Source organism: Oculina patagonica, chromosome 7 (assembly GCF_052425735.1).
Source record: "Oculina patagonica isolate OP01 chromosome 7, crgOcupat, whole genome shotgun sequence".
NCBI classification, from domain to species: domain Eukaryota; kingdom Metazoa; phylum Cnidaria; class Anthozoa; order Scleractinia; family Oculinidae; genus Oculina; species Oculina patagonica.
The window spans coordinates 7,281,277-7,295,367 of NC_135764.1; positions in this window are offsets into that span (position 1 = coordinate 7,281,277).

Here is a 14,091-nt window from a genome sequence, read left to right on the forward strand (position 1 = left end):
GGGTTTATCTAAATTTTTCTGGAAATAATTTGGAAGAATAGGTTGTTGTGTTGAATTTTTGATTTTTTGTTTTCCAAAATTTGTTATTTCTGTGCTCCTTTTCAAATATAAATAAATTATTTTTACCTTTTTTGGCTTTTTTGCACCGTTATTTTTGTTTTTTAGTAAGTTTCAGTAATTTTGGGCGGTTTCTAATGTATTGAAAAAAAAAGAGAATCCAAGATGGCGGATCCAAAATGGCGGCTGTTTTGACATCGTAATATAATTGTCACGTGATATGACGTCATAATCCCTTAAAGTTATTTTGAGGTTTCCTTCAATTTAAAAGGAACCAAAAAATGGTTTAATAAGCGACATTTCTCCTTTAAGAAAGGCTAATTCAAGCTAAGGTAAGATCTTTGGCTTTGTGTCATCGAGTATTGTAATCATGAAAATCGACTGCAAAGTGCCAATCGCGTAAATCTGTTTTTACATATTCCGTCAAATGTACAAAGACAACGCTTTCAATGGGTAAAATTGCCATCCACTTATTTCATAATTGCGAAATAAAAAAAATCTCCCTTTAATCCTATCGAGACCCCCAAAAATTTAGAAACATTGCACCACATAAAAGAAAATTTAGTTTATTTTTTTCATACAAATTCCAGGTAAATATTAACTAAAAAGTTCCAAAATCCAAGGTGGGAGACAAAAATTGTTACCAGACCATTTTCCTCTTTAATTTTATTGTAGCCTTATATTTCTACCGTCTTGGAGCATTATTTAATAAACGAATTACGTTTTATAGTCCGCAGACTTTTATTTTTAGGATATTTAATGAAATAAAGCGATTTAAAATAAATGCAAAATGGCGTATTGAAGATGGCGGCCAATTTAATTTAAATACGTCATAAAGACGTCATTTTAGCTAACGACATAGAAAGTTTTATTATAAACAACACCCTTATCAGACATTTGGCTACTAATAGTTTGTGGTCATACATTCAATTGTGATGAAAATGTTAATAACATACTATTTCAGCCATCAAGAGCAATCTACAGTAGCCAGAATTACTGTCTGCATCATTCGGTGTTAATTTGGTGACCATTTATTAAAATGTTATGTAGTTTCAGTGTAGGGGGGGGGGGGGGGGGGGTAAAGCCGTCCAGATCGCAGGAGGTCCAAAAAAGGTCCGGTCTGGGTTAAAATAAAACTGTTTTAGAAATAGTTCCACTAGACTTACATACTGGGCAATTTTTAAATTTAATAAAACTAAAATAAATATTAAAAAAATATTAAAAGTAAACTTGACTCGGTTATCTAAGAAATTGCTTTTTCTCTTTCTCTTTCTCTTTCCAGAATATTAGTTACATTTTACCTTGAGATACGAGCCACTGAAAAATACAGCGCGCAGGCATGAAGCAGTCAATTGTCCTCATAATTGTCGAGCTTTTTTGCTTGTATGGAAGCTCAGAAGGTGAGCATCTTGTTATTGCTTCATTTGCTATGACCTTAAAATGACATCGTTATTTGTTGTACTGTGGTATGAAATCAGGACCCCCTAATGTGCTCCTGAACATGAAAGTTTGACTCTCTCCACCTAAGAGGCAAATAGAAAAACACGAAAAAAAAAATAAAAAAGGGAGGGAGGGCAGATCCGTGCGCTTACTTTTCAATGGGGCTCTGTTAAGGAGAGAAAAACTCACGGTTATGAAAATGCTGTATTCCGGGGACACACGATGGCTGTGGAAAGGCCGAAATCTATTACAGCGAGTGAAAATCTTCGAGACAATGCTTCTCGAAGAACTTGGCTCAGTTGCAGGCTTCAGCAAGAAGAAGCAACTTCCCTTACTTTCTCTTAAATGAAACTTGAGCGAGGTTCTCACAACTTGCAGAGCATTTTTTTGGGAGAAGTCATCGGATACCTCTAAGGCGCATGAGCACATCTTATCCTTTTGACTTACCAAAACAATTTCAACTACAACGACAACATGACGGGGGGGGGGGGGGGGGGGCAGTTAGGGCTTTCCACAAGTTGCTCGGCAACTTTTTGGCAACTTTTTCCCCTTCAAGCAACTTTTTTCCTCTCGAGCAGCTTGTTGCATTTTGAGCAATTTCCAGACCGAAGATCTCCGAAGATTATCCGAGTGTTGTTCAAAGGCGATGCGAACGTTTTCGATGGTTTACGAAGTTTGCCGAAGAGTATCGAAGAACATCTGAAGACGTTTCAACTTTCGGCTCATTTTGCATTAAAACATTACAAAACTCGTCAGCAAACATGACGTCATTGATATCTTCACGATATTTCTCAGCTAAAGAAATCCTTGTTATTTAACAAATTTTTCCCTTAAGGACGTTCGCGCTAATTGTTTATGCGCATCCTTACTGCGCACGTAATTCATGTCGCAACGTCACGCCACGTCATGCACGAGCGCGCGCGCTGAGAAAACATTTCCAAACACATATAGGGTTGGTAGCCGTTGCGTTAACTTCGCTTGCAGTTTCCTCTCTTAAACGGTCGGTGACCCCCACTTTTTTCGGGATATACCAACTTTACCAATAAATCTCTACTGATTGACAAAAAATGAGCGAATTAATTTGGAACTTTGCTATTTTTTCATTTTCTCCCCTCGCGCGGGACCAAATTAGTCACATTTTCCAGTCTCGAGTGTTCGCAAATCCAATTCTTTGAGACAATATTTTCCTTAAGGGACTTCAATACCGAAATATATTTGTATAATAGACCCACTAAAATAAATTCAGACAAAGAAAATTAGCCTACATCAATTAATTTAAAATATTTTGGCGCCCGAAGCCGCTGAGGTCATATCGAGTGACGAAGTAAAATTTATCCAAATACGCGCCCTCTTTCGCTTATCGTATCTCGAAAACGAAGTCGGTGACCCCCACTTTTTTTTACATTTCTGATAAAAGTAACTAATAAACTAGCTCTGGTGAAATTTTAAGAAAAATTGCAGTGTTGGAAGATTTTCGCGCGAACGTCCTTAATATGTTATTTAGATACTTCTTTTGCTGTAAAATTGCATAAACTGCTTAGAAATCTTACACTCAGAGGGAAATTAGCATATAGCAGCGTTTTGGGTTTTTTGGAGCAACTTTCGAGCAACGTTTATTATCAAAAGCAACTTTTTTTTTTATTTTTGGAGCAACTTTTGAGCAACTTTTTGAGAAATTACGGGCAACTTTTTGGGAAATCTCGAGCAACTTGTGGAAAGCCCTAAGGGCAGTGGGAGGTTTCGGTCACCTCCCTTTTTATAGCAGTCGCTGGCGTTTTCTCAGTTGTGTCTTTACAAAGCGGGAAAAGAAAGAAAGGTCTTTTTGTCAACATGCGTTGCTTGTTGTGAAACCAAAAACCATCAAAATTGTGGTACATTCATTTGTTAATCAACGATAAAGATAACGTAAAAAGACAAAGTTCTGTTTTTTTTTTCTTCCATTACGCAGCGATGACAGATTTAAACCATGCGCTTAAGTTTTAAGCGAAGATGGTTCTGCCCCTTTATGAACAGTGAATCCACGGAATTGCTGTCGAGGTTGCTCTAGCTTCCATTTTGCGGAAAAAAAGATGGCCTGCTGCAGCACTTTCAAAGAACCGCTGGCTGAATTAATCACGTTGCAAGTTGTGAGAACATTGTTATTTGGTCCCAGATCCCCTTCCTCTCTTATCTCCACCCTGCCTGACAGGAGGTTTAAGGTTGCATGGACGGTTTTCTCTTCAGTCAATCTTGCGAAAAGTTAATTGATTGACAAGTGTGTCTAAAAAATCGAATCACTCGACTCACCAAAGTTGTGGACTTATTCATGGGTGAACAGAAGAATAAAAGAAGCGTTTTACATCTCACGTTTCTATCCAGAACTTAACAAACAAGTCCAATCACTTGACCTCACCTTGTTCCCCATGGGAACAGACATTACGTAACGGTTAAGCCTAACTATAAACGTTCCCAGCTTAATGAAGTTTTTCACTCTTTAGATGATCATATTGATCAAAAACGTTTAGTGACTATTTTAACCTTATTTGTATACGTAATTGGACTACATGCTGTCCAATTTGGAAAAAAAATTTCATGAAAAAAATTCCGAGGGCAGCCAAAATTGGACGAGGCCGTAGGCCGAGGCAAATTTGGCTGTCAGAGGAATTTTTTGAATCTAATTATTTCCAAATTGGACAAGCATGTAGTCCGGTTACATATTAATTATATAGCTTGTAGTCAGTCAATCAGCGTAAACAATAAACTTATGTCCAGAACGGGAAAAGCATTCAACAATAGAAGGCATAACACAGCACATGCAACTCACTCAAAGCATTGTCTTCACAAATAAAACTTAAACAAAACAGTGCAATTTTATTCACCTGAGTTTGCGAAACTTGCTACAAAGTGATTGAATTAAAACACTGCATCAGTCAATGAAAGTCGTAAACAAAGTGTCCGAAGAGCTTTACAACTTCTTGAATCTGACATACTCCTTTCCACTATCTCGTTCGTACTTCATCGTCGTCTTTTCTTTTCGAATTTCAGCAAAACAAAGACAAAAAATTGCATCTAGCTCATGACGATGAATATCTGACAGATTTCTTGCTTCGCTTCGCTGCACTTACGTTCACCCAAGTTTTGTACTTTTGGAGGTGTTTTGCTCTCAGTTTTTGCTTCTTAGTGTAGCTAGCTCCTCTTCTGACAACGTAGAAAATTTCTCTTTGTTGTTACCATTGCTGAAAAGCCCAAAAGGAATGGAAAAACGTAGCAAATTTGCCTTATAAAATTCCGCCATTGTCGACTAACAATGCGACAAGTTTACAGGGCTGACGCTAGCTATGCTTTGTGCTAATCGGCTAATATCCGTCACATGTTGTTTTTTCTTCGATTTGATTGGCTGAGACAAAACTGTCCAATTTTTCTTAAATTGGACAGTTTGTGCATTTTACCTGAAAGTCCTTATATGAAACTATCCAACTTTAATCCCAAATTGGACAGTTCTCAGAAATTTAGGAAAAATAGCTGCGCTGACAATAAAGGATTTACTGACAGCTATATAATTATAGTATGTATTGTATTGTATTATTTGTATGGTATGGTATGGTATGGTATGGTATGGTATGGTATGGTATGGTATGGTATGGTATGGTATGGTATGGTATGGTATGGTATGGTATGGTATGGTATGGTATGGTATGGTATGGTATGGTATGGTATGGTATGGTATGGTATTCTGCTTATAAGTCTGTCGTTTATAACCATATTGTCGGGGTCGATGCAGAAGAGAAATGTCGAACCAGTCACTATGCTAGTTCTCACGGTCTTCGAGTGCTTCCTTTCTGCTTGCCAGTCCGATAATCTAGTTTTCACTAGATCATAAGCGACGGAGCCATAAGCGGATATCGGAGCTCTTTGCCTCCTCCGATTCGATATTCACTCAATCGTAAGACTCTGCGCTTCTGATCACGACTCCCACTCGCTAGTGAAAACCAGCCTTTAACCACTGCAGCAATCTAGTTTTGTACTACTAGTAATAACTTGAGACCCACGCGAAGACGTTCTAAATTATTTGTTTTGTTTCCAAAGGTCAGTCTATATTCCAGTTTCAACAAACTGAAATGACAGTCTTTGAGAGTTCAGGAACCTTACAAATTGTTGTTGAGAATATTGGCGGCGTTCTGTCTGATGACATAACTTTAAAGTAAGTGCATTGAGTACATATAAGTCAGTTATGTTATTGACTTTAAAGGAGAAGTTCATTCAGAAACGGCACCTTTCTTTCTTCACGCCAACGAAAAAGCAATAGATCAAAGATATGTTAGTCACAAAAAGTCACCAAAATTTCAGCTTCCAAAGAATATTCAAACGTATTCTATTCTTCCCTGCACTCCTATTAAGTACCGGAATTCTGGCGGCAAACTTTAGATGAAAGTATACAAACAAAATTGTAAAAGGTGGAGAGGGTGGGTAGAGGAAGCTAAAGGTGTACACTAATATGTGGAGTACAGACAAGAACGAGCAATGTGAATGAGACCGATATCACCCAGCAGAGAACTAATACGTCTTCTATCGAAATGGCAATGAGCATGACTTGGTATGGCTGTTTCTTTTAAACTCTATTGGGTAGGGGTGGTGAATGGTACCCAGAAAATCCAGGGTCTCGGAAAATTCCGGTCAAATCTCGAAATCTCGGACGATTTTGTGATGAGTCTCGATCTCGTTTTTTGGGGATTTTTTCCGAGGCCGCAAGGTCTCGGAGCGGATTATATTATTCAGCCAGAATCTCGGACAAAACGAATCGTTGTTAACGAAAAGCTACGAGAGCTACGAGGAAAGTCCGCTCATTCTCGTCGCCCAGAGGCCGCGATCCTTCTGGTCAGAAGGCATTCTCGTTCCCAGGCAATACCATGAACTCTACATAAGTTTCAGACGCCCGTAGAAATCGGATACGATTTATATATTGTACGATGTTTTGAGTATATGGCGTGACCAGCCATATAAGTCAAAGATTTAAGTAAATAACGTATCCATAAAGCTAACCATATTTAATAAATAGGTTTTTTTACCCTTTTCCGATTTTCTCTTCGAATTTATAGAGTTATTTTGCACGCAGACGCTCTCCAGCTATACACTGGAGTTTAGTACGTAGGGTAAAAAGGAGGAAGTAACAGGGTGAAGTAGGAGAAAGCCACCCGTAAATTCGTGGATCTTAAGATTTAGATAAAACACGCCCCGGAAATAGGCGGACTCTATATTGCCGAATGGCTTACACATTTATTTTTTTATTTTAGATTAGTATTCTCGACCGTGCGAAGGCGAAGCGGTAAGGGAGCACACGTGGAGACACGATCAGTAACCACCTAGACGTCCCGCCCTCTATTTTCGTGTTTCTCGAGGAGCGCGGGAGAGGCGAGCTGGACGTTTTTTGTTTGAAAAATCGGAGGCTGTGACAGTCTACCATACTCGTTATTCTTAAGCTTTATACTATCTCATACTACGCTACTTACGTTTTCTTTTTTGCCGATGCTTTTCCTTCTCCCCTTCTTCGTCCATTTTATTATGAACCAGTTCTCAACGTTAAAAAAAGCTGACCAAAACCTTCAAGATTCAAGGGATCAGATCGATCTGGCGACCTTCAAAAAGCTTTTACAAGAGAGATCTTTCCGACGGAGGGAAGATGTCGTGACGCAAAAGCTCGCATAGTATGAAGAGCGTGTGACTTAGATAGTTAAATGTGGGGTCGTGATAGGTCGTAACAAGGTTGCAAAGTTAATCCATAACTAGCAGCTGGCGTCTTACTGTGAGTACATTTCGCCAATTCTTTACGTCTCACTAAAAAAATACTAACTCGGGCTAAATTTTTTACTGTACAGAGTCTCGGGCTCGGTTTTTTACTGCTCAGAGGCTCACAGAGTCTCGGGCTCGGATTTTCTTAAATCATTTAAGTCTCGGTCTCGGATTTTGAAACAAGGGTCTCGGCGTCTCGGCGAGTCTCGGATTTTACCATTCGCCACCCCTTTGGGTAAGACCGCTGTAAACAGTATTTATTTGCACCGGTACTATCCGCACTCCTATTTAGGAACGGAAGTCTGGCGGCCAAACAGAGGAGCAAAACAATACAAATCGGAAGAGAATACTCAATCTGAAAAGGAAACACCCAATCTAAAAAGAGGCACCCAATCTCAAAAGGAGGCACCCAATCTCAAAAGTAGGCACCTAATAATATCAAAATGACGTTCCAAATCTCAAAACAATTATAGGCTGCCCAATAGGGGCATATGAAATATTTGCGATGTTCTCACAATTTGCAAAGCAATCATCGGGGCGCAAGTCAGTGGATGCCTCTAAGGCGCAAGAACAGCTCCTCCCATTCAGAACTTGCCAAAAAATACTTGTAATAGCAATATGCGGCCAGTGGGAGAGTCCGCTTACTTTTTAATATTAGTAAAATAAGTTTTCCTAGTTGTGTCTTTAAAGCAGCGAAAATGTCCCCGGAGAAGTTTTGTTGTCACTATGTGTTGTTTGTTATGAAAACGGTAACGAAAACGTGGCGATTGAATTTTCCCGTTCCGGTCGGAGCTATTGTTCTTGCTCTATTGTTTTAAGCTTCTTTGTTGACTCGCTTGTTTTGTTTTACTTCATTTGCGATCCCCATTTGGGTCGAAAATCGTGGCACAATTATTAGCATTTAAGCACTAAAAAGTAGCACGACATCACAAAATTCTGCATTCTTATAACTACACGACGATGACGTAATTTTCGGATAGAAATAATGCATTTAGATAGTAAATAATAAAGATGGTAGATTTTAAGCTCGGTGATAAATAGTGAAGAAATTGTTTTACATGACACGAGGAATCGAACCCATGGCCTCCCAGATACCGGTTGGGCGCTCTAACCAACTGAGCTACGTGAGACTCGCTTTGAGCTAGGCCATTTACTAGGTTGATAAGTGACACGCGTCCTACATTCTGCTAGGATCAGTAATGTCATGGGTTCGATTCCCGTCGGGGACTCAGATTTTTTCTTTGTCCCACGCTCGTGTCATGTAGAATAATTTTTTCACCAATGCATTTAGATTTTTAGTAAAGATAGTTGCGAGCCCTATACAATCACTGAATCCACGGCATCGTAGTCGTGATTGCCATAGCTTCCATTTCGCGGGAAAAGATGGCCTACTGCATCATATTCCAAAAACCGCTGAATATAGATCGTGAATTGATCGCGTTACAAGTTGCGAGAACATTGCTATTCGGTCCCAGACCTCCTTTCTATCCCCCCTGCTGCACAAACTAAATCTCCACAGTGAAACCAACCGTGAAAAAGAACCGATCAAGTCAAACGGAAATGAAATCTTGTATCCATGAATTGAGCACACGGTTAACAGTAATTTTAAAACTAAAACGTTTGGCAGGAGGTATAACGGGAGAATTAAAGCTTTTACTTTAGAATTGCCATTAAAAGGTCGAGAAAAGACAGGCTCATGTGAATCCTCGCAGTTAATCCATTTCAAAGCTGAAGAAGAAAACATCCCAACAATGAACCCCAACGACATGCTCCCAAACAGGGCGAAAAGCATAAAATCTCCAGCTATAAAGGCGTCACAATTACGCGATTTAGCGACTATTAAGATAAGTGATGCTCCGAAATTAGCGTTATCGTGTAAATCAATTTTGACGAGCAAATGGCTAAAATATATTAAATGGGCGTCGGCAAAAGCAACCTCATACTCTGTCCTTTTCCGTGTGTACTAACGGTTGAACGAACAATCACGTGACAACCAAAACTTTGTGGCTCGATGGTTTACCAGATATATAAATACAAATACATTGATACTTATTTAAAGGTCAAATAAACCGAAATTTCAAAATTGTTGTTTTGCATTCAAAGACTAAAACAAATCATTATTAAAGGTCAAATGAACAGAAATTTCAAAATGCCATTTAATTTTAACTAACCAAACGCTAAAACTATCTATTTTTGAGTAAAATTATGAAAAATGTTTGCCTTTCGACGCCGCTTTAAGCGAAGGCTTCACGAAGGCTTCATTTATTGCTTTAAGAACTAGCTCCTGCTGAATTTTCAAAGAGAGTGTTTAACCCCAAATACAAAAAACGAAATATTAGCCGTCGTGGCTGAAGTTGTCCAAAATACGCAGAATTTGGTCATTTCACGTTGTTGCTCGGCATAGAACGGCTTTGAAGTGTACCAAGATTCAAAACGCACGTGCATAGGTAACGCACGTGCAGATAATTATACTAACTAACGCAAACTGCTAATGAGAAGACAATAGAGATTCCTGATTTGTTTTCATACCTATGCTTCTACCTATGTCACACATGATTATGCAAAGCGACAGCAAACAAAACTTTAATTTTTTTTTAGCTTTAGCTTCTTTATTTTAAAAAATGCGCGTCTCTTAACAACAACCAACAATCAATTAACTAAAAAAACGGCCGAACAGAGCGAAATAACCGCTTGAAATGTCACTAAACACATTTATTTAAATTCTAACGTGCGGTCTGCGGAATCGGTCTGCGGTCGTCTTCAAAAACACAATTATGACGTCACAAGTTTTTATTTCCGACGTTTTCCCGAAAAAAAGCGATTTTCAACTTGCAATGTCTCTGCGATGCAATGTCTCTGCGATGCATTGTCCGATTACTTTGAAACTTCGGGATATGTTTATTTGGCTCTTAATAAGCACATGGGCAAAAAAATAAAAAATCGAAATTTCTGTTCATTTGACCTTTAAGTCGCTTTAAGGAAACATTTGAATTTCTTATAATCAACGGTTTACTGAAAAACTTCAGTAGAAATATTAAAACTAAAGTTGTCCGACGTTTTGACAGTAATACAGCAAAAGCTTCAAAGATCTCCGAAGGCTCCACTAAAACGTTACCACAATGACCGCGCTCTGGAATGGAACGAGCTTTGAGTTTTTTGACGTCATAACTGGTGTTTTTGATGGCTTTGCGATCGAAGTGCAAGTGCACGTGGACGCCTGTAGGCTAATTAATATTTGGTGTGAATATTATCCAGCGAATGAAAGCTCTTATTATGCAAGCTTGATAAGCTCTATTAACAAACTAAGAGTGCTAATGATCATAACAAATATTTTACATAATTCTAAGCCTTGCGATCTAACAGCAAAACAACAGTGATTGGTGTTTTTTGGGAATATGTTTAGTTGGTTTTTACTTAAGAAAAACACCTGTTTAAAAATTTGAATTAATAAGTTGACACTGGCTAGAAATATTGTTTTTGGACGTTGCGGCCACTACTGTTGCCTTCTTCAGCAAGATAAAAATGCAAATGTTTAACGGCGTCCTGTTAAAATATGTAACGAATGTGTGATAAAAACTACACCTGTTTACATTTTTCACATTTCAGAGCATTTTTTAGTTAAAAGTTAGATTTGGAGACACCAACCAACGATGGGTGTTGCCGTAACAACAACAAGGTTGTTAAAGGCATTTTTGTACATCCCCTCTGAATATCTTACTGCATGCAAAATATGAAGGGCGGTCAAAAATTTTCATTTTCCACTTTGCTTCATTCTAACAGAGAATAGTTTTTTTTAGAAAAACACTTTTAGAGCTTACTTTTATAGGAATTAAGCGATATCGTCATCCAGTTTAAAAATGTATCTTCATTCCTTTTTCAGCATCTATATATATATGGGCTTGGGCGCCCCGAACCAAGCCACAATTGGATCCGACTATTCCTTAAATGATAATACGGTTGTATTCACGCCATCGGACCCACCAACAAAACTAGTACCGATCGCAATCATTATAGATGATGATGAAGTCGAAGGTTCCGAAGTATTTGCGCTCGAGCTGCAACTTCTGGATCCTATGGCTGCTGCGTTAGGACAAAATACAATTCTGACGATCACAATCGAGGACGATGGTATGTAGATAGGCTATGTGACATGTTACAGGAGCCCATGACATAACAATGACTGAATAAGAAATTGCTAGTTAAATTTATATTGGGGAATATTTTTTTAGACAATTAAAGTGAACTTTTCTTGCTGTTTTACTGAAGTGAGTTGCGAGATTTGAAGGAAAACTAGATTTTTGCAAAAAAGAAAAAAAAATCACGAACATGCCAGAATTGTAAGGATTTCGTTATTTGGTAGGGAAATATCTCGGAATACGTGACTCGTGTGACTACTTTGCAAGTCTTTCACTCATCACTGACTCATGGCACAAAGCAATTTATTGCTCTTTAAGGAGACCGATGCCAGTAGAACATAATAAGTTTATCAGTGTTTTTGTTGTGTGATGATTTTTAACCTTATGTCTCGAGGTGAACGATTACGTGTAGTAAGCGCATTAAGGGTAACCTTTTTTATTTATATTTAGTGTCTTTTTTCAGGAAAAAGAAAAATTTACTCTTTTCTACTTCCGGTAAACCCTATGACGACTTTTCTGGCTCTCTTGTTTTCAATTTAAAAGTCACAGATTGAAGCATTCGCTGTTTTTACTCCCTAAAAAATATCGAACTACATTTTAAAACTTAAGTTAACATTTATATTCAGGAGATGCTCAGGAGGCAGTTGTCGAGTCTGTCACTTGTGGAACTGACGGTCAAGGCATACAGTTTGTGCTCAACATCCCAGATATCGCTGAATGGGGTAACGATGATGCAGCCGCCTGGGCTTTGGTAGGCACCAGTGACGCGTCCTGTCAGCCCAGCTTTACAGCCAATGCTGATAAAGTGACATACGGGCCGTTTGATGGCAACACTTGCAAAACGACAATCACCGAAACTTCCACTGATCTGGAATTCTTGTTTGTAATCGACGTCGTTCAACCAACCGGGGCTGTGACTTTTGCTTATGACCACCATTACCAGGTCACATGTCAGTACAGCAAAGTGGAACAGAACATACAAGGAAGCTTCCTACCACTACACAGTGTATCAAACACTCGTCAAGGTAAGTGAAGTGATTTATTATACTTCTTCCGTAAATACCCGCATCTGACTGGTTGACAGCAGAACAATTTTTCCAGCATCGCTAGCTAAACAATTAGAAATTAAATTTATCGCTCAGAGTTTCGAGCCAAAAACGCGGCTGCACCCCTGTCACAACGACACAACTCGTTTCAGTCTGCAGCACTCGCGGTTTTGTTTTTAAGAAATCGTCAAAAATTGATCTAAAAATGGTGCACGTCGACGGACCTCATTGACAAATTTAACATGCATATTAAACGAAAGCATTGAGGTAAAATTTTAAATTGTCATTTTAATAAAAACCTCACCTTCATCAACTGAACTTTCAAAGCCAAGGTAAGCGAAACACCGCCGAAACCAGGGCCGTTACTAGCAAGAGGCAAGACGAGGCTCTTGTCTCGTCTAGATTTTTGTCCAAAATTAAAAACAAAATTATGTGTTTCGTTGGGAAAATTATCTGAAGTTGATCACGATTGAGTTTACCCAAGAAATACGGCATCAAACATTTCTTTGAAAGAATTTCAGAGCTTCTAGATTTCAAAATTTTATAGCAAGATCATGCCTCGTTTATGGACAAGGTCTGGGTACGGCCCAGTGAAACGACGGCTGGCACACTGTAAGTTATCTCGTTTAAAAATAAAAAAAATTGCTGGATTCCGAAACTCGCATTTACGGTAGCATTATCATTAAAAGGAAATCAGTTTTTTTTTTCGGAAACAAACAGTGATTAGTTGTACTTGTGAACAGATCGGCCTTTTTCTGATTTTCACCCGTGTAATGGTTGACACTACTCGGCCGAATGACGGAACGGCGATAGTATAATGCCCTAACCAACAAACAAATTTAAAGCTATCCGCAAGCGAACCAGAGTAAAAGCTAACCGCAAGCAAACCGAAGTAAAGGCTAACTACAAGCAAACTGGGGTGAAGCTAACCGCACGCAAACCGGTGTGAAGCTAACTGCAAGCAAACCGGGGTGAAGCTAACTGCAAGCAAACCGGGGTGAAGCTACCCGCAAGCAATCCAGGCTGAAGCTAACCGCAAGGAAACCAGGGTGAAGCTACCCGCAAGCAATCCAGGCTGAAGCTAACCGCAAGCAAGCCAGGCTGAAGCTAACCGCAAGCAAGCCAGGCTGAAGCTAACCGCAAAGAAATCAGGGTGAAGCTAACCGCAAGCAAACTACCTTATTGTTACTTATTTTCGCGGTACTTATTTTTCGCGATTTTCGCGATTTTCAAAAAATCGCGAAATTTAAGACCCGCGAAAAAAGGTTCTCGCGAAAAATAACGACGCGAAATTTAATACCCTTCTATATAGTTCGTTATGAATATTCAACGTTGCCGTCAGTTTACTACTTAATTACCTTGTTACAGTCGTTAAACTAGCTCTACTTTGTTGCAAAGGAACATGTCAAACTGTTTTTAAAGTTTTGTTTTGTTATATGGTTTTGTTCAGTGTCATTGGAAACTGTTGTAGTGGAAAATTAAAATCAGTTGGACCAATTTTGAGACTTACTGTTTGTTAATATAGACCAGTATTTTGACAATTTTCGCGAAATTTAGTTCCTGTAATCGTAATTTTTTGGCCAAATCGCGAAATTTAAGTCCCGCGAAATATGGCCGTTCCATTTTCGCGAATTAAAGTGCCCGCG